The sequence below is a fragment of the Neomonachus schauinslandi genome, chromosome X, assembly GCF_002201575.2.
Source record: "Neomonachus schauinslandi chromosome X, ASM220157v2, whole genome shotgun sequence".
NCBI lineage: Eukaryota > Metazoa > Chordata > Mammalia > Carnivora > Phocidae > Neomonachus > Neomonachus schauinslandi.
The window spans coordinates 37,908,678-37,926,147 of NC_058419.1; the positions used below are offsets into that span (position 1 = coordinate 37,908,678).

General features: G+C 52.0%; 1 protein-coding gene across 1 annotated transcript in view; it reads right to left on the bottom strand.

Annotated features, from left to right (window-relative positions):
- Positions 1-17,470, bottom strand: part of TMEM164 (transmembrane protein 164) — a 157,070-nt gene that overhangs the window by 2,651 nt on the left and 136,949 nt on the right. The gene's annotated exons all lie outside the window — the stretch shown is intronic.

Consider the following 17,470-nt stretch of genomic DNA (forward strand, 5'->3'; position numbering starts at 1 on the left):
GGGATCACGACCTGAGCCGAAGGCAGACGCTTAACGACTGAGCCACCCAGGCGCCCCCATCCCGGGCATTCTACTCCCCACACACGACGCTGCTAACTTGTGGGTGTTGTGTACTGGCTGGTTTTCCCCATGCCTCAGGAGTTGGTTGGTTGGTTTGTTTCTTCTTAATTACTAATTGGAGTCTAACAGTATATATAATCTGCATCCTTCACTTTCACATTCATTTTCATCTTTCCCTCATGTTTCTCAAGAGAGAGGTCTTTGGGCGCCTGGGTGGCTCAGTTGGTTAAGCGACTGCCTTCAGCTCAGGTCATGATCCTGGAGTCCCGGGATCGAGTCCCGCATCGGGCTCCCTGCTCGGCAGGGAGTCTGCTTCTCCCTCTCCCACTCCCCGTTTGTGTTCCCTCTCTCGTTGTGTCTTTCTCTGTCAAATAAAAAAAAAAAATTTTTAAAAAAAAAAAAAAAAAAAAAGAGAGAGGTCTTTGAGGAAGTGTGGCACGGTGGTTGGGAAGGTTCACTCCCGTGGCCCACAGATCTGGGTTCGAATCTAGATTCTACCATGTCCGGGCTGCGTGGTCCTGGAAAAGTTGTGGAAACTCCCTAAGTCTCAGCTTTCCTATCCGTGAAACGAAGATAACCAGACCTACCTACTTCTTAGAATTGTGGCAACGAATGACAGGAATAATGTACTGAGTGCTCGCAGTGTAGGATTGGGCACAATGTGAGTGTTCGATGGGTGTGAGATGCTATCATGAGCACATCATTATCATGCTTCGGATAATTCCAGAATGTGCCGTATCCAATGGCTATGCTATTTCCCGACCGTCACGCAACTCCCTCCCCCCGGAACAGCAAGAATGATGTCTCTCCCCTCCAGCGTCACTAGGAACTACCCTCCCAGGAGGCTTGGATGCATTCCAGAGCTTGCAGAGCAGGGGTATGGCTTATAGGATGCTGTGGGGGTGTCACTCCGAATGGGGGCTTGGAGAGGGGGGTGCTCCAGAATGAAACGAAGCTGGAACCCTCCATCCCAAGCAAGTAGGTGGCAACGTTACATCCTGGAGTAGTATTTTCCCAAGTCGGTCCTTCACTGATTCATCCATTCATTCACCAGTTATCAGGCATCTATTATGTCTCCAAGCTCCGTGCTAACCTTTGGGGTATAGGAAGATGAAGAAGACAGGCTCCCTACAATCCCAGACTCCCAGCCTGCCAGGGGAGGCAGACACGCCAACCGACAATGAGAACCCAGTACGATGGTGGGATGCCTGTGCTCTGTGCCCCGTTAGGATGGGAGGACAGAACTCAGCTGGAGGCGGGGGTGGGGGGAAGACCTAGGAACAAGGACTGCTTCTCGGTAGAGGGGGCACAGAGCAGTCCTGAAGGACCAATGGGACTTAACCAGGGGCCCAGGCGTTCCAGAACCAGCAGCTCGCACAAAGGCAGACATGCAGACATGAGCTCCCGGGCACAAGCCAATTCGGAGAACCGTGGGTAAGAGTTGGGGCCGCAGGGGAGGGTGTGATGGGGTGGTGAGAGGAGTAAGACTCGGATGTTGGTTGAGGGCTGGTTTGGGCTTCAGCCCATACCTGCAGGGCCATGAGCCCCAATGCCACAAGTCTCAGGTAGGCAACTGGGAGAGGAGAGTGACCAGAGACTAAGAGACGCTAAGGATGCTGGGGACCGGCCAAGTGGAAAGTCCGTGCCCCTTCTAAAGATGGCAACCGCCACTCAGCTCCATCCAACCACTGCCCTGCTGGGATGTGTTCCCAGAGTTGCCAGTTTTTTCGGTTTTGCAAGAGGAGCCAGAAATATGAACTTTCGTGTGGAATTTCCTGATTTTTAAATGTTGGCAAATAATTAAAAATGTTTTAAGAATGCTCAACGGACCAAACAAAACACGTCTTCTTGGATGGATTTCAGCCTGTGGATGGCCAGCTCGGAGCTCTGCTGCGGAGCCACAGGAAGCAGCAGGAAAGTGATGTGATCAGACATGTGCTGGCCCGTGCGGGGGAAGGACCGGAGGCAGAGAATGTCGAGGCAGGAGGATGGATAGGAGGCTGCTGCAAGAACCCAAAGAAGTAGGGGATGGACGGCCCTCAAAGGTCATAGAGGTAGGGCTGGAGAAAAGTGGAAGAATATCTCACCAGGATGTGAGGGATAGATGCTGGGGAGGAAGGGTGAGGACGGACAAATCTAGGAAGGCCTCTAGCTTGGGCCTCATTGGGTTGATGGTGCCATTGATTGTGATGGAGAAGAGGGGAGAAGGCAGATTGGGGCAGAAGGTAGGGAGACGATGAGGCTGACTTCAGACGTGTTGAAATCGAGGCGTCTGCAGAATATCCAAGTGGACATGTCTCACTCAGTTTCACTCACCTATAAAATGATGCCACTGCCTACTGCATAAGGTTGTTGGGTAGATGAGATGACCTGATGGGGTGGGGTGTGGCAGGGAGAAGGAGTGAGGTGGGGTGACTGAAGTCAGGCGGGTCTTCTGGGGGAGACGCTCAGGCTTGCTATGGGCACGAGAGCCGGGCTCACAGCACCTGTGAGTCAGAAGGCCCTTGGAAGGCATCAAACTCATTCTTCCAGGTTAGAGATGGAGACACGGAAGGCCGGGAGATGGGTAGTGGAACCGCCAAAGTCAGAGCAGGGCCCTGGGCTCTTAGACGCTGCCAGGCCGCTTGCCGCTCGCTGCCCCTGTTGCCACTTGTCCAGACCACCACCACACCAAGTCGTACAGTCTCTTTCCTTGTCTGTCTACCTCTCTAGACCAGAGCGCCTGGTGGGGGGGACCCTGTCGGATTCGTTTCTGGGTCCCTAGCATCTGGCACCGCGCTTGGTTTGTGAAAAGCCATTGAGCTGCACACTTAGACTTTGCACACCTTCCTGTCTGCCGGATGAATGGGAATCGGGCACCGTGTTGTCCCCCTGGCTGCTGGGGGTATTAAGGGGAAGAGGGGACCTGGAGGACCAGCAGGTGCTCAGGCTCCTGCTCACGCCTCTCAAGGCTGGAGCTAGTCCCCTGCCCCGTCCCCCCACCGCCGTCCTCTGCTTGGCTCCCCCTAGTGGCAGCTGGGCAGCAGTGACGGGTCCCGTGGGCCAGGTGGCCACTGCAGCCAAGGGACGGGAGGGGGCGGCCAGGAATGTCCTCAGCCTCGAGGTAGCTCAGCCACAGGCCTGGGGAAAGTTGGGATGAGGCCCGGACTGCTGGGCAGCCCCTCTCCTTATCACGCTCCTCCCCTGCCCCGCAGTCTCTGCCCCCATGCGATGGGGGAGAGGCACACTCAGACATGGCCAGGGGTCCACGTTCTCATTGCCCCTTGCCCCAACCCCCGCTTTACTACAACCACTCTGGGTTGCCCCATCCGCCCCACGCCAGACTGTCAGTTCTACGAATGAGGGGCCGTTTCGGAATCCCTTTACCTGCAGCACCTGGTACAGTAGGCACTCACCACGGTGTGAGCGATCGAACGGCACAGACCTTCCAGGGAAGCATCAAACTATCAAACCCTGTGGCCCGGCAATCCTACTTAGAGGACTTGCGTCGAATACCTAAAAAACCCAACAGACCATCCTTTATTTGCACAAAGATATTTACACCGCGCCACCTGTAACACCGAGGACCGGGAAACAAACCAAATGGGGAGATAAGGTGAACTCGATATTGTGCAACCGCCATTCAAATGACAAGCAAACCATGAGCGTGTGAGGAAAAGTCCCTGGCTGGTAATGGCAGGTGTCGAAGGCCAAACACCAGACAACATGCCACGGAGGGAAAACAGAGCCTGGTGGTTTAACACAAAGGGCGGGGGGGCGGACAGCCTTGGGTGGGAAGCCCGCCTCTGCCACTGCTTAGGGGGGGTACCTGGGGCAGATGGTGCTGCCCCTCTCCGACCGCTTCCCATATGAAGACTGGAGGTAACACCCACCTCTCGGGGCTGCCGAGTGGAATAAGAGATACAGAAAAGTAAATAGAGCAGCTTGCCTGGCACATAGCGGGCAGCTGCTATTTTTATCATGGCGAAACCACAGCCACCCCAAATCTCCGAAAAGACTGGGAGAAGCCAGGGGCTCTTGCAAAGAAGGGACCTTCTCTGTGAAGGGGGTGGGGGGGGTTGCCTGTGGTTTCTACTGCCTTTTCACTGTTGTTGGTTCTTTTTGTTGTACAGATAATCAAAGAATTTCTCTGAAACTAAAAAAAAAAAAAAAAAAAATCAGAAAGCAAGCAAGCACCCTGAGAATAAATGATCCACTCTACATAGATATATGCAAATTGTACGCAAATGGGCATCATTCCTTTTTTTTTTTTCCGTATACCTGAATGTGGCCCTTGGGATAATCCGAGTGAAAAACCAGTTTTCTTCTAAAGGAAAAGAGAAACTTAAGCACTTTTGGAAAAATTAAACACATAAAACTTTTTTTTCTACTTTAAGAAAGAAATGTGACATTTTTCTGCTAGCGTCATGTATCCCAGGAGGATAGAAGCGTTTCATCTCTAAAGGTGGGGGGGAACCAAGATAATAGCTTTTTCTGAAATCGATTTCTGCCAGAAGGAAGCGTCACACGAGCTGGAAAAGAAGTCACCTGCACCACCAGCAGCAGCAAAGACAGATCCCCAGAGGCCTCCCAGGGGCCCTTTCTCCAGTCCTATAATCCCACCCAGGAAGGACTTACATCAAGGAGATGAGGCCGGGCAGGGTGGCATCCCGTTCCCCGGTCTTTGTCCTGCTCCCTTCAACTCATTCACTTCATCCAACACTGGGCACCAGACCCCATGCTACGTGGTGGGGAGAAGGGGGCAAAGACAGTCCCCACCCCTGACAATTGTCCGGCACTTAAGAGCGAATGACGAGGGGGGTGCCTGGGTGGCTCAGTCGGTTATGCGTCCAACTCTTGATTTCGGCTCAGGTCTTGATCTCAGGGTCCTGGGATCAAGCCCCGCGTCGGGCTCCGTGCTGAGCGTGGAGCCTGCTTGCCCCTCTCCCTCTGCGCCTCCCCCCACTCACGCTCTCTCTCTCTCAAGTAAATAAAATCTTTTAAAAATAAAAGAGTGGTGTAAGCAGGTAAGTAAGGGGGACATGGGGGAGGGGCAGCTGGAGATGACAGCTCAGGTGGGTTTTGAAGAAGCACAAGGAGGAGCTGGGGTCGGAGCGCACAGGAGGGAAAGGGTACTCCGCGTGGTGGGTACAGCCTGCCACGAGGGGTGGAGGCGTGACATGGCATGCTGTTTGCATGTCATCTCAAGCAGGTCTGTGTCACCGGAGCATAAAGTGGGAGGGGACGGGTGTAAGGAGATGAAGCTGGAGAGACTGGGGTCAGGTCATGAAGAACCTCATTCGCCATGGCCAGGAACTTGGCCCTGACCCTGCACACGATGAGATGCCACTGGGAGGTTTTACACAAGGGAGAGCACGGTCAGATTTCCATTCGGGCTAGTCAGCCTGCTCTGGACACGGAGACAGCTAGGGAAGCAGCTAGGGCGGCTCTCAAGTCTATGACTTCAGCAACTGAGTTGAGTTAGGGGAGAGAGGACTTCAACGTGGAGCGTGCTGACGCTGAATGCCTATGGGGTGTCCACGTGGAGAGCTCAGGAGAGAAATGGCCTGGACACAGAGCTTGGGGTGTAGAGATCAACGAGGAAGAGTCCACGGAACGAGATTAAAGCACCGATCATTGCCAGAAGAAAGAGGACCCCCTGCCCAAGAAGACAGGATCGAAGACAAGATGAGCCCACCAGCCACGTAGGACAATTTACACGTAAAGGGATTAAAATTAGATAATATTAGAAATTTGATTCCTCGGCTGCGCCAGCCGCATTTCAAAGTGCTCAATAACCACATGTGGCTAGTGGCTACCCTACGGGGCAGGGCAGAAGTAGAACATTCCCACCATCAACGAAAATTCCACTTCTCTATAGAGGCAGAGACCAATACTGCCCCTGGCTTTGGCGAAATGCTGGCCACGTACTCTTGGCTATAGCAATTGCGGGAAAATAGTGGTGCAGGAGCTAGGTGGTAAAAGCTGAAGAGAAGTTTTTTCAGGTGTACAAGGAAGGGAATTCCAGGGAAAGGGAACAGGATCTGCAAAGTCACAGAGAAATCATTACCCAAATTCCCAATATTTCAGTCACTTCTCTGAACGTCCCCTTCATCCTTTGGCTCTCGCCCACCCTACCTCTGCCCATGAGGAGCCTGCTTCCCCTCTGGCCTTTGAAGGTAGTCTCACTGGTTTTTCTCCTTTGGCCCATGGAAGTAGAGTAGGTAACTTCTTTCTTTGCCTTGCTGTTCCCAGACCACTGGCCCTCCTTTCTCCCTGAAACTATAACCACCATCCAGTACCACCCCACTACTCTTCCCTTTTATGGTTGGCTACAGACATACGGGTCGTGGCCCTCAACATCCCTTGAGGGTGTTAGTACCTGGCTTGGTACCCCTCTCTCCAAAACCATCCCTGTCCTATTTCTTGATAATTTCAACACATGCCTGGATGAACCTTCTAGTATCCCGGTCTCTCAGTTCCTTGGCCCCCCGCTCCTCAACGACCTTGTCCTCACTCCCATGGTCATGCCTGAGACCTCAGACTTGTGAATATCTGCAACCCCCCCATAGATCAAATACTCCCTCTTCAACTACCACTTCTCTCTTTCCAGCTTACACTCTCACCCTGACCCCAACACTCTGACCCAGCCGGAATCTGGGATTGGTAGGTCCCACCATCTTCTTGCTGTCCCTCACGGCTCCCACTTCCCTCCTTAGACTCCATGGCCATCATTCTAATGATCCCTGGCATACACCTTTGACTCCATGGTGCCTCTCACCATCGATCGTACTCATCTTGGGGAAAAAAAACCAAAACCCAACAACCCAGCCCTGGTTCATTTCCAATCTGCTCCTCTTCCTTGCTTGCACCCACACAGCTGAATGTGTCTAGGGAAAAACAACAGCGCTGACTGTTCTCACTTCAGATTCGTGATCACAGAGCTCAAGTGCATCCTTCGTGTTGCCAGGCAATCACAGTACATCTCCCCTGTCCATTCACTCTCTCAGGCAACAACTTAATATGGTCTCCTCTCTTCTCAAACCTCCAGTAGGTCTATGCCTCACTCTCAGATGATGACCTTGCCTCCTACTTCACTGAGAAAAAAAAGGATCAGGCCTGGGTGGCTCAGTCGGTTAGGTATCTGCCTTCGGCTCAGGTCATGATCTCGGGGTCCTGGGATCGAGCCCCACATCAGGCTCCCTGCTCAACAGGGAGTCTGCTTCTCCCTCTGCCCCTCCCCCTGCTCCTGTTCCCTCTCTCTCTCACTCTCTCTGTCTCTCTCTCAAATACATACATCTTTAAAAAAATTTTTTTCAAAGCTCTCATGATTGCCTCTACCCATGTACCTGCATCAGTGGCCGATGTGCTCTGCCCTCACCCCCGCTGCCATGGGTGACCCGCCCAGGACCCCAGCCAAGGCCAGCCTTCCCTTTGTATCCAGATTCTGTCCCCTTTCACCTACTCGGTACCGCTCCAGCCACTGCAAACACCTGACCTCACTTCCCCCTCGATCCTTGGCCCCTCTTTAGAGCAAAACTCCTTGAAAGATTTCTTTATGCTTGGATCATCCAATATGGTAGCTACTGGCCACATGTGGCTACTGAGCCCTCGAGAGGTGGCTAGCATGAACTGACATGAGCCGTTGGTGTAAAATACACACTGGATTTCAAAGGAAGTAAAATATACTGGTAATGATTTTATGCTGGTTACACTGGAATGAGAAGGTGTTGGGTATACTGGGTTAAATAAGATAGAAGAGATGTTATTAAAATTAATGGCACCAGTTTCTTTTTCTGAGTGTGGCTACCAGAACATTAGAAATTATGTACATGGCTCACATCTTTATTATTATTTTTTTTGACAATACTTGTCCATACTCCCTGCCCACAGTTCCTCTCCTCCCATTCTCTCTTAACCTGCTCTAATTTGGCTTCTGCTCCTACGTCCCCCCTCCACCCACTCCACCAAAAACAGCTCCCTGCAGGGTCACAAATAACTTTTCCACTGCTGAATCCAATCGTCAATTCTCAGGCTTCATCTTCTGCACCTCTCTGGAAACATTCTTTGCCTGGCTTCCGGGATACCGTTCTCTCTTTGTTCTCCTCCTGCTCCACGGGCCTGCTTCTTCTCCATCCCCTCTCCCTGACCTCTAAAGGATAGGAGGTCAGGCTGCAGAACTCAGAGGTTTTCTCTTCCCTGTACACTTTCATTCCCTGGGTGGTTTCAACCAATCTCATGGCTTGAATACTATCTATGTGCCAATGACTCCAACATGCACATCTCAGCCAGGACCTCTGCCTCGAACTCCAGGCTCACACATCTCATAGCCTGCGCAACGGCTGCACTGGGATCCCTAAATGGGCATCTCATGTTCTTAAACCCAACTTTGGACCTTGGCTCCTATGGCAGGTGATTACCATACTGGCTCCCAGTATCCACGTCCTTATGTATTCCTCTCCCACACGGATCGGGCCACGTGACCCACGTGGCTCAGCCATCTCAGCCATGCAACTTGCTTTGATATCCACGGGATATCATCCAAAAAGATGCCATCGGAGGCTTGATAAGCACCTGTGCCTTGGAGCGTGCCCTCTTGGACTGCTGCCCTGAGACCCCCACGCCACGAAAGGCCCATGCGGATAGAGAGGCCCAGCTGTCCCAACTGCTCCGGGTGAGCCCAGGCAAGACCAGTAGAAAACGATCTTAGTCAGCTAGGGCCGCCATAACAAAAAACCATAGACTGGGTGGCTTAAACAACAGATGTTTCTTTTTTCACAGTTCTGAAAGCTATAAAGTCTAAGATCAAGTGTGCAGGCAGATTCCTGTCTGGGGAGAGCCCACTTCCTGACTCACAGGACAGCCATCTTTTTGCTGTAGCCTCACACGGTAGGAGGGGCTAAGGAGCTCTCTGGCCTCTTCCTCCAAGAGCGCCAATCCCATTCATGAGGGCCCCACCCTCATGACCTAATTGAACCCCAACTACCACCCGAAGGCTCTACATCCAAATACAATCGCAGTGGGAGTTAGGATTTCAACATAAGAACTTGCGGGGGCAGGGGTACAAACATTCGGTCTGTAACAACGAAGGACCCAGTCATCCCACACAGTTGTGAAAAATAGGACATCGCTGGGGTTTTTTGGGGTACCTCTTAATCCCCTTCACCAATTTTGCCCATCCCCCCAAGCCCCCTTCCCTCTGGCAACCACCAGTCTGTTCTCTGTATCTAGGAGTCTGTTTCTGTTTTTGTTTGTTTGTTCACTGCTTTGTTTTTTCGATTCTACATATAAATGAAATCAAATGGTATCTTTTTTTTTTTTTGCTTACTTCACTTAGCAAAATACCCTCTAGGTCCATCCATGTTGTCACAAGTGGCAAGGTCTCCTTTTCTTATGGCTGAGTAATATTCCACTCTGTGTGTGTGTGTGTGTGTGACATCTCCTTTATCTATTCATCTACTGATGGACACTCGGGTCACTTCCATACCTTGGCTATTGTCAACAATGCCGCAATAAACATAGAGGAGTGCATAGAACTTTTCCAATTAGTGTTTTCAGTTTCCTCAGACAGACAGATACCCAGTAGCAGAATTACTGGATTGTACAGTATTTCTATTTACTGTTTTGAGGAACCTCCGTACTGTCTTCCAGAGTGGCTGCACCAGCTTGCCTTCCCACCAACAGCGTAGGAGGGTCACCTTTCCTCCACATCCTCGCCAACACTTGCTGTTTCTTGTGTTTTTTATTTTAGCCATTCTGACAGGTGCGAGGTGGTATCTCACTGTGGTTTAGATTTGCATTTCCCCGATGATGGGTGATACTGAGCACCTTTCCACGTGTCTGTTGGCCATCTGGAGTCTTCTTTGGAAAAAATGTCTATTCAGGTCTTCTGCCCATTTTTAATTGGATTATTTGGTCTTCTGGTGGTTAGCTGTGTAAGTTCTTTATACATCTTGGGTACTAAGCCCTTAGCAGATGTGTCATTTGCAAATCCCTGCTCCCACTCAGTAGGCTGCCTTTTCATTTTGTTGATGGCAGCCTTCAGTGTGCAGTAGCTTTTTAGTTTGGTGTAGTCCAATAAGTCTTTGCTTTAAGCCCCTACGTTTGGGGATGTTTGTTACTTCCACCCTGTAGCCCCCTCCCCGCCCCCCCCCCCCACACAAAAAAAGCAATAAACAAGCACAGATCCCTCCTCCTAGTCTTTCTGATCTCAATTAATGGTCTTCCATCTAAGTTACTCAGGTCATAAGCCTTCGAGAGTCATCCTTGACCCCTCCTTCTCTCACACCCTACATCTGATCCATCAGCAAATCCTGCTGGCTGCACCTTCAGCATGTACCCAGAATCCAACGACTCTTCTCTGGCTCTCCTGTCAGTACCCCAGCCACTAGCTTCTCCTGCCTGAGTTATTACACACATCACTTACACGTCTCCCTGCTTCTATCCCTGTTCCCCTGCGGTCTAATTTCAGCATAGCAACTGGGTGACCCCTTTAAAATTCATTCGGATCATGTGAGTCCTTGGCTCAAAATCATCCAATGACCGCCCATCTCCCTAAGACTAAAATGCCAAGTCCTTCCTATGGTCTGTGAGGCCTTCTATATGATCTGACCCTTCATCTACAGCACCTCCCTGACCTCATCTCCTACGAGGTAACCCCTTCCTTCACATGGCTCTAGACACAGTGACCTACTTGCTGTCGCTGGAATATTCGAGAAACACTCCTGTGTTGGGGCCTGTACACTTCTTTGCTCTTCGTGGCATATCCCTCCTCCAGGTATCCAATGGCTCAGTCCCTCTCCTACAAGCCTTCACTCAAATGTCACATTCTCAGTGAGACCTTCCCTTTAAATGAGGCTACCTCATTTAAAACTGCAGCCTCCCCAACCATTCAGCATCCCTGTACCCCTTACTCTGCTTTACCTCTTCCTCTGTGGCACTCAACATTATCTGACTTACTATACACTTCACTTGTTTCTTTACTGTCTCTTTCCACAAGAACGTAAACTCCGGGAAAGCAAGGATAATATGTATCTGTTTTGCTCACTGCTTTATCCCCAGCAAGTGCCTGATGCAAAGTAGGGGTTCGATAAGTATTTGCAGAAAGAATGAAGTGAGCAGCCCAGTATGTTCGAGAACTTTCTGCAGTTCAGTATCATTGGACTATCATGTAGGAGGGAGGGATAAACGAGATGGGAGTCAGTTTGTGAATTCTGTTTGCCACGTGAGATGTTTTGGACTTTACAAATCACCTGGAGATCTTGGTAAAGGGTAGGTGCAGTACGTCTGGGGTGGGGACCTAGAGTCTGCATTTCTAACTGGCTCCCAGGTGCCGCTGGCCCGCAGACCAAACTTCGAAGCAAGGGACAGAGCTTGCAGTCCGGCTGCTGACTGAAGAAGAGCAAGGCTAGAGGCAGGGACACCAGCGTTGAGGCTGTTGCAAATTGAACAAGTCAGGGATGATCCAGTCTGAACCAAAGGAGGAATACAGGGAATGAATTTGAGAAATGATCAGGAGGTCGAACTGACAGGATTTGGTCACCGACTGGATGTGGAGGAGAAGGGGAGTGAAGGGCCAATGATTATCAGCAGATTTCTGGCCCGGGTGATGAGTGGATGGTGGTACCACTCAATGGGATAGGGAACGTGAGAGAAGGTGCAGGCTTGGCAACAGGGAAGAGAACGACTAGTTTAGTTCCCAACAACAATGCCATCCCAAACCTTTATGTGCCCTCTACATGAGGCACCTCCAGTTCGAGCTTTTGCAAGCCTTTGCCGCCCAGGGCACGATCCCAAGATGACCACGGATGTGGGATTTCCCGTTCTCGCCACTGGGCGCAGGCCCAAGTCCGGTTCCCCCTCATCCAGGCATCTGACCAAATGAACTGTGCCTTCTAGTCTGTTTAATGTACAAGAAGCTGTCCTGAGGTAGATGTCCAGGTGGAAGGTCCATCTTGTCGACCTCCTATACTGAGGGGCCAGAGAGCCCACTCAGGCCAGGCTTCACCTTCAAAGTAGGGGCTGACTGGGCCATGCCGCCTCTGGCTAAAGGCAACATAAAGACCTCCCCCTTCACTTCCGAGGATCCCAGCCAGCGCACTGCCAACAGCCCATGGAGTGAGGGCTCTGAGCTGGCAACAAATCTAACAGGTAGACCTGGCCCTAGCAGCTTCAGCACTGGAGTCCAGAGACCCAGGTCCCAGCGTCCACTCTCATCTATGTGTGTGGATCGAAACCCCTCTAAGCAGCACTGCCCCACTTGCAGGGAAATTTCAGGTGCCCTCTACCTTGCAGGAGCATTGGAGGAATAGAAAAGCCAAAGGAACATGGAGATACTACAGAAAAGTGGTATTTAAACCCATAACATGCCCTGGCGCCTCGCACACCTTATGCCGTTAGCGTCAGCAAGTGGGGGGCGACTCTTGGATCATTTGAGGCAATGAGGCCAAACCTTCAGCCTGTATCAGAATCCCTAAGGGGAGTGGTGCTCAGACTTCAGCTGCCATCAGAACCCCCTTGGAGGGCTTGGTACAAGGGAGCTTTCTGGGCGCCACCCCAGAGTTTCTGATTCAGTGGGTCTGGGGACGGGACCTAGAGCCAGGAGCCTGAGAATCTGTATTCCTAACAAGTTCCCCAGTTAGGCAGCTGCTGCTGCTGGTCTGGGGACCACCCTGTGAGAACCCCTGTCCTCGAGAACTTGTAGAAAATCAGATGCCTGGGCCCCACCCCAGAGACCTGAATCCAGCAGAGGGGCCCCAATCTGGCCCCCTGTGAGAAGCAGTGCCTCCTGGAAGCGGCTACAGTTACAGTGGGGAGTACTTGACTTAATCCTGTGCTCCTACAAAGCACGCCTGAGCCCCAATTCCTTCCTCTTCCATGGGGAAAAATCCCACAGTCGTCGGAAGCTCTCCAATCCATCCCCCCGCGTAAGCCTCAGCCCCTGGCCAGTTTTTCAAATTCTCCAGCTCTTCCCTCACCCCACGGACACTGCAGGAGCCTTCAGAATCTGCCCCAGCCCCCAAGCCTTTCTCCTGCCCTTAGCCTGGCCTTCAAAGTGGAAGTGGGAAGCCAGAGAGAGAGAACTTTCCCAGCACCCTAAGGCTAGTAAGACAAGAGGGGGGATGGGCTAATGGGCGGGGTGGGGAAGAAACAGGTAGACTGAGGTCAGTATGACCTTGGGGCCAGTTTTCAAGCCCTCACTGGCCACAGTACTCTTGCTTTAATTGTCCTAGAAACCAGCACACTGGCTGTGTCCTAACCCTCATCCTCCAGGAGGTAAGCTTAAAGCTTATCTCCAGAGACACGTGGCTTGCCCGCATCAACCTTGGGGTTCTTATACCCCAGTTTCCTGAAATGTCTCCAAAGGACATCTGCTCTGCCTGTGCTTCAAAATACCTTTCTTACCCCATGTCAAGCCTGGGAGTCCCCGGCTCCCCAATTCTGAAACAAGAGCTCCCTCTAGTGAAGTAGAAAGGGGTTTCCAAGGAGCGTCGAGGCAGGGCTCCTTCACCCTCCGGGAGCGGGGGGCACAGATCCCCTGGCAGCGGGGGACACCAGTGAAGCCCTCCCCAGAACAGGGTTTTGAATGCATAAAAGGCAAAGCATTACAGGAAAAGCCAGTGTTATTAAAACGGAGTCATCAAGAGAGGAAAAACAGATCTATAACACAGTCCTTGCATGTTTCTTTACTAATGCATTTAATGAGCTCCAGCAGTGAGTGGAACTGCTACCATGATTTCAAGGCAATGGTGAGCATCAACTTTTCCCACCCAAGTTAATGGACCCCTTATTCCTATTCGTGGACTCCACGTTAAGATCCCCTGCCTAAATAGAACCACCACACCCACCCAACCAAAACAACCCACAGGGATGGAGAAAAGGGGAGGGAGTTCCCAGAGCAGGGAATTGGGTCACGAGCCCCGTGGGTCCAAGAGTAGTGTGGGAGCTCTCCTCCACCCCTCCTGCAGCTGGCCTCCGTCCAACCCATCCCACTGGACCCCCTGGAAACCTGATCCCACCGTCGGCAAATCCTTCCATACCTGCCACCCCCACAGCATGGCCCTGGTACTTCCTCACCCTGCGGAGCCCTGGCTCTCCCCCAGGACACTGCTTCTCCCTTGGGCTGCTCTGAGCGGAGGTTCTTCTTCCTCCTCCTGTGCTCGCAGCAAGCTCGTGTGGGGAGAAGGGGAGTTGAAGATCCCCCCTCCCGTTACTGCTTCTGGATGCTTACCCTTGTCTCCTTCTTGCAAGCTTCACCTTCTCTTTGTCACCATGGTCCACCCCCCTCCCCTCATCCTCCAGGTCACTATCAGACTCCTCCCGGATCAATCTCGCTGAGCTTACAGTCATTGCTCTGGGTGATTTCACCATCTGTGCGGGGGCCACTTCTAACATCCTAACCTCCTGGCCTCTGGAACCTCTTCAACTCCACACATTCGCACCTCCACGCCACCTTCCTACCCACAACCGGCTTCAGGGAGCACCCCCAGCCACCCCGCCTCAGTTCTATTCCTCTACCACAGCCTCCCCATTGTTTCAGATTCCATATCCTCTTCTCTACTGGGCACGAGCCCGCACACCTCCTGGTGACCTCTGATCCCTCGATTGCCCCCACCCCCACCCCCACGGACCTCCTCCTCGTTCTTCCGTCCATACCATCTGGGACCCCATGACTGATCACTTGAACTAGCCCCCTCAACTCCCAGGCGGGCAGACGGCCCTCTTCCTCCCTGCCGCTCCACACTTCTCCCTACCCCCTCACTACCTCATCCCCAAGGGGTGGCCTGCTAAGGGTGAGAACCTAAGAAATAGCTCAGACCACATTTTAGGAGACTGGTAGGCAGAGTCATGGTACCTTAGCAAACAGAAACCATACAGAGAGCAAATTTCCATAGTGTGAACTAAGTGATGGGCACTATTCCTATTTTACAGATGAAGAAACGGAAGCCCAGAGAAGTTAAGGAACTTCGCCAAGGTCACACAGCTCGTAAGCGACAGAACGGGGTCTGAAAGGAGGTTAGTCCCGCTTTGACACGGGCACATCTCAGAACCGTCTCATCCATAGGCCGGCAGCCAGGCCTGTTCAAATTTCCTCTCGAGCTCCTCGGTTCCTTTGACTGGGTGGGAAAGAAGTTCAGGCCCGGTGTACAAATCTGGCCACTGCAGGTAGTCAGGGTCCAGAGCAGAAGGCTCATGCAGGTGCCCAGACCAAAGCTGTGGGCTCTGGCCCCGCCTGCCAGAGCAGCCTTCCCGTGCTGGAGGTGCTGGGTGTGCCCGCTCAGCTCATAATAAAGTAAGCACTCTGTTCGCCATTCTGTTATTGTTCCTTGGGTGACCTGCCCTTGGCTGGAAACCCGAAAGGACGAAAGTGGGTGGCAGGGTTACCAAAACTCTGTCCCAAACCCCAAACACCCCTCGCTTTCTGGATCTTCAACACCATTGATCCAAACTTGGATGGATACCTCAAGCCAGATGTTCTGCCCCTCTGCGCAGGCTGCTGAGCCCCCCGGAGAAAACGGGGTCACTGTACAGACCAGTGCCGGGAAACTGCAAGGAAATCTGTTTCAGGGGGGCCCCCTCTGCGCTAGTCACCACACTTCTGGAGCTACGCCGTCCAATATGGTAGCTACAGCTACTAAGGACCTGCAGCCAATTCAATGTCAATGCAAATTCATTAAACTGAAATCAAGCAAAAAAATTTCTCGGTCCTAGCTCCTGGGTTTGTACTAGTCCCGTGTCCTCTGCTCGGGAGCCACATGGAGTGAGCGGCTACCGTACTGAGCAGAGCAGATCTAGACCATCTCCGCCGTCACCAAGAATTCTACTGGACAGCACGCAAACAGTCCAGACTTCTCTCCTTCTCCCATCTCCCGCCACGCTCACTCCTCCTGTCAGGACCCATCTCCATCCACTGCAAAGCCCCTTCCTTCTCAGCAGGGGCCGGCACCCACGGTTCCTCCACTCCCCTGCCTCCCTAGTACCTTCAAAACACTCCCTCTCACTAGTGGCCTTCGCCTTAGCACCTGAAGTTGCCCAGCCTTGGGCAGAGAGGCCAGGGGAGGAGGGGGAAAGGAAAGGTAGGAAAAAGGCAGGGTGCGGGGATGGGGGAGAAATCCCTCCCTTAGCTCTGCAACACCCTTAACCCCTCCTTCCTTAACACCCTGCTCTTTCCCTCCCACCCCCTCTTCTCCAATGGCCATACTTTGCCAGAACTCTCTGAACCTACCCGTGCTACTGCTCTGGCCGGTCCTACGGTCCTACAATCGCATAAGGCTCCTTTTGTTTTATCTCCTATTCACAGTTGATGTTCCCCGAGGCCTTTTCTCCAAGTTCCATTTCTTCCCCGACGTAGCTACCCTGGACCATCTCATTCACTCCCATGTGTGTGTGCACCTTCTTTATACCAATGACAGGGAAGTCAGCCTCCAGCCCAGACTCCCCTGAACGCCTCCAGAATATTCCATCCGACTGCCTCCTGGACATCTCAGCCTGAGAGCCTAGAAGTGTCTCAAACTCAAGTGTTGAGAAAAAAAAAAATCTTCCTTCCTAAAACATGTTCCTTTCCTTCTGTGGCCCTTTCTGTAAGTGGCCCCCTACCTCCCCCAGCCCCCCAGGCGGAAATCCTGGGGCCTCACAGACTTTGCCCTCTCCCTCGCTCCCATAGCATCTTAATTATAATAAATACTACCAGTTTAATTATTTAGGATTATTAATTTAAATTAACATAACAGTGATCTTAATTGTAGATCCTGAAAAGACAAAAAGATGAGACTACTGCCACCTTGTGGCAAAACGCTGATAAACACTCGGATGAGGCCGTTGCAACGCTCAAGGCAAATAGAAAGTATAAAGAGAACGTTCAGGAAAGAGTGCTTTAGGCTGCCTAGGGAAGTCAGACACAGCGCTGGGGTTGGGGGCAGCATCACTGAGCTAATGTTCAAGGAGGACATGGAGTTTGCCAGGTTCCAGATAGACAAGCTGTCGTGTACACAGACACGGTGTTGGGGGCAGGTGGGCCAAATCTGTCAGCAGATTTGTTCGCTTAGAGGGTAAAGTAATGGGAGTTGAAATCTCAGCGATGGGAAATGAGGTCAAAGAGATGGATAAGGGTAGAACTGTAACCATCTTGAATGCCACGTAGAAGAGTTTGGTCTGCCTCCCAGACAGGATTTTTAAGCAGGGGAGCAAAATCTGATCAGATTTGTTCTTTCCTTAGGTCATTCTGGAGACTGGATGGAGGACAGACCGGGGGAGACGTAGGGGGCAATCGGGGGGCAGGGACATGAGAAAATGAAGTAGTCCCTGGCAACGGAGGCTGAGAGCCTAGACTCGGGCAGAGGGGATGGAAACAGAGAGGAAGAGCTGAATTTGCAAGCATTTTGAGGATTTGGATCATCAGAATACTTCTGAACTGATTGGCATCAGGGATGAG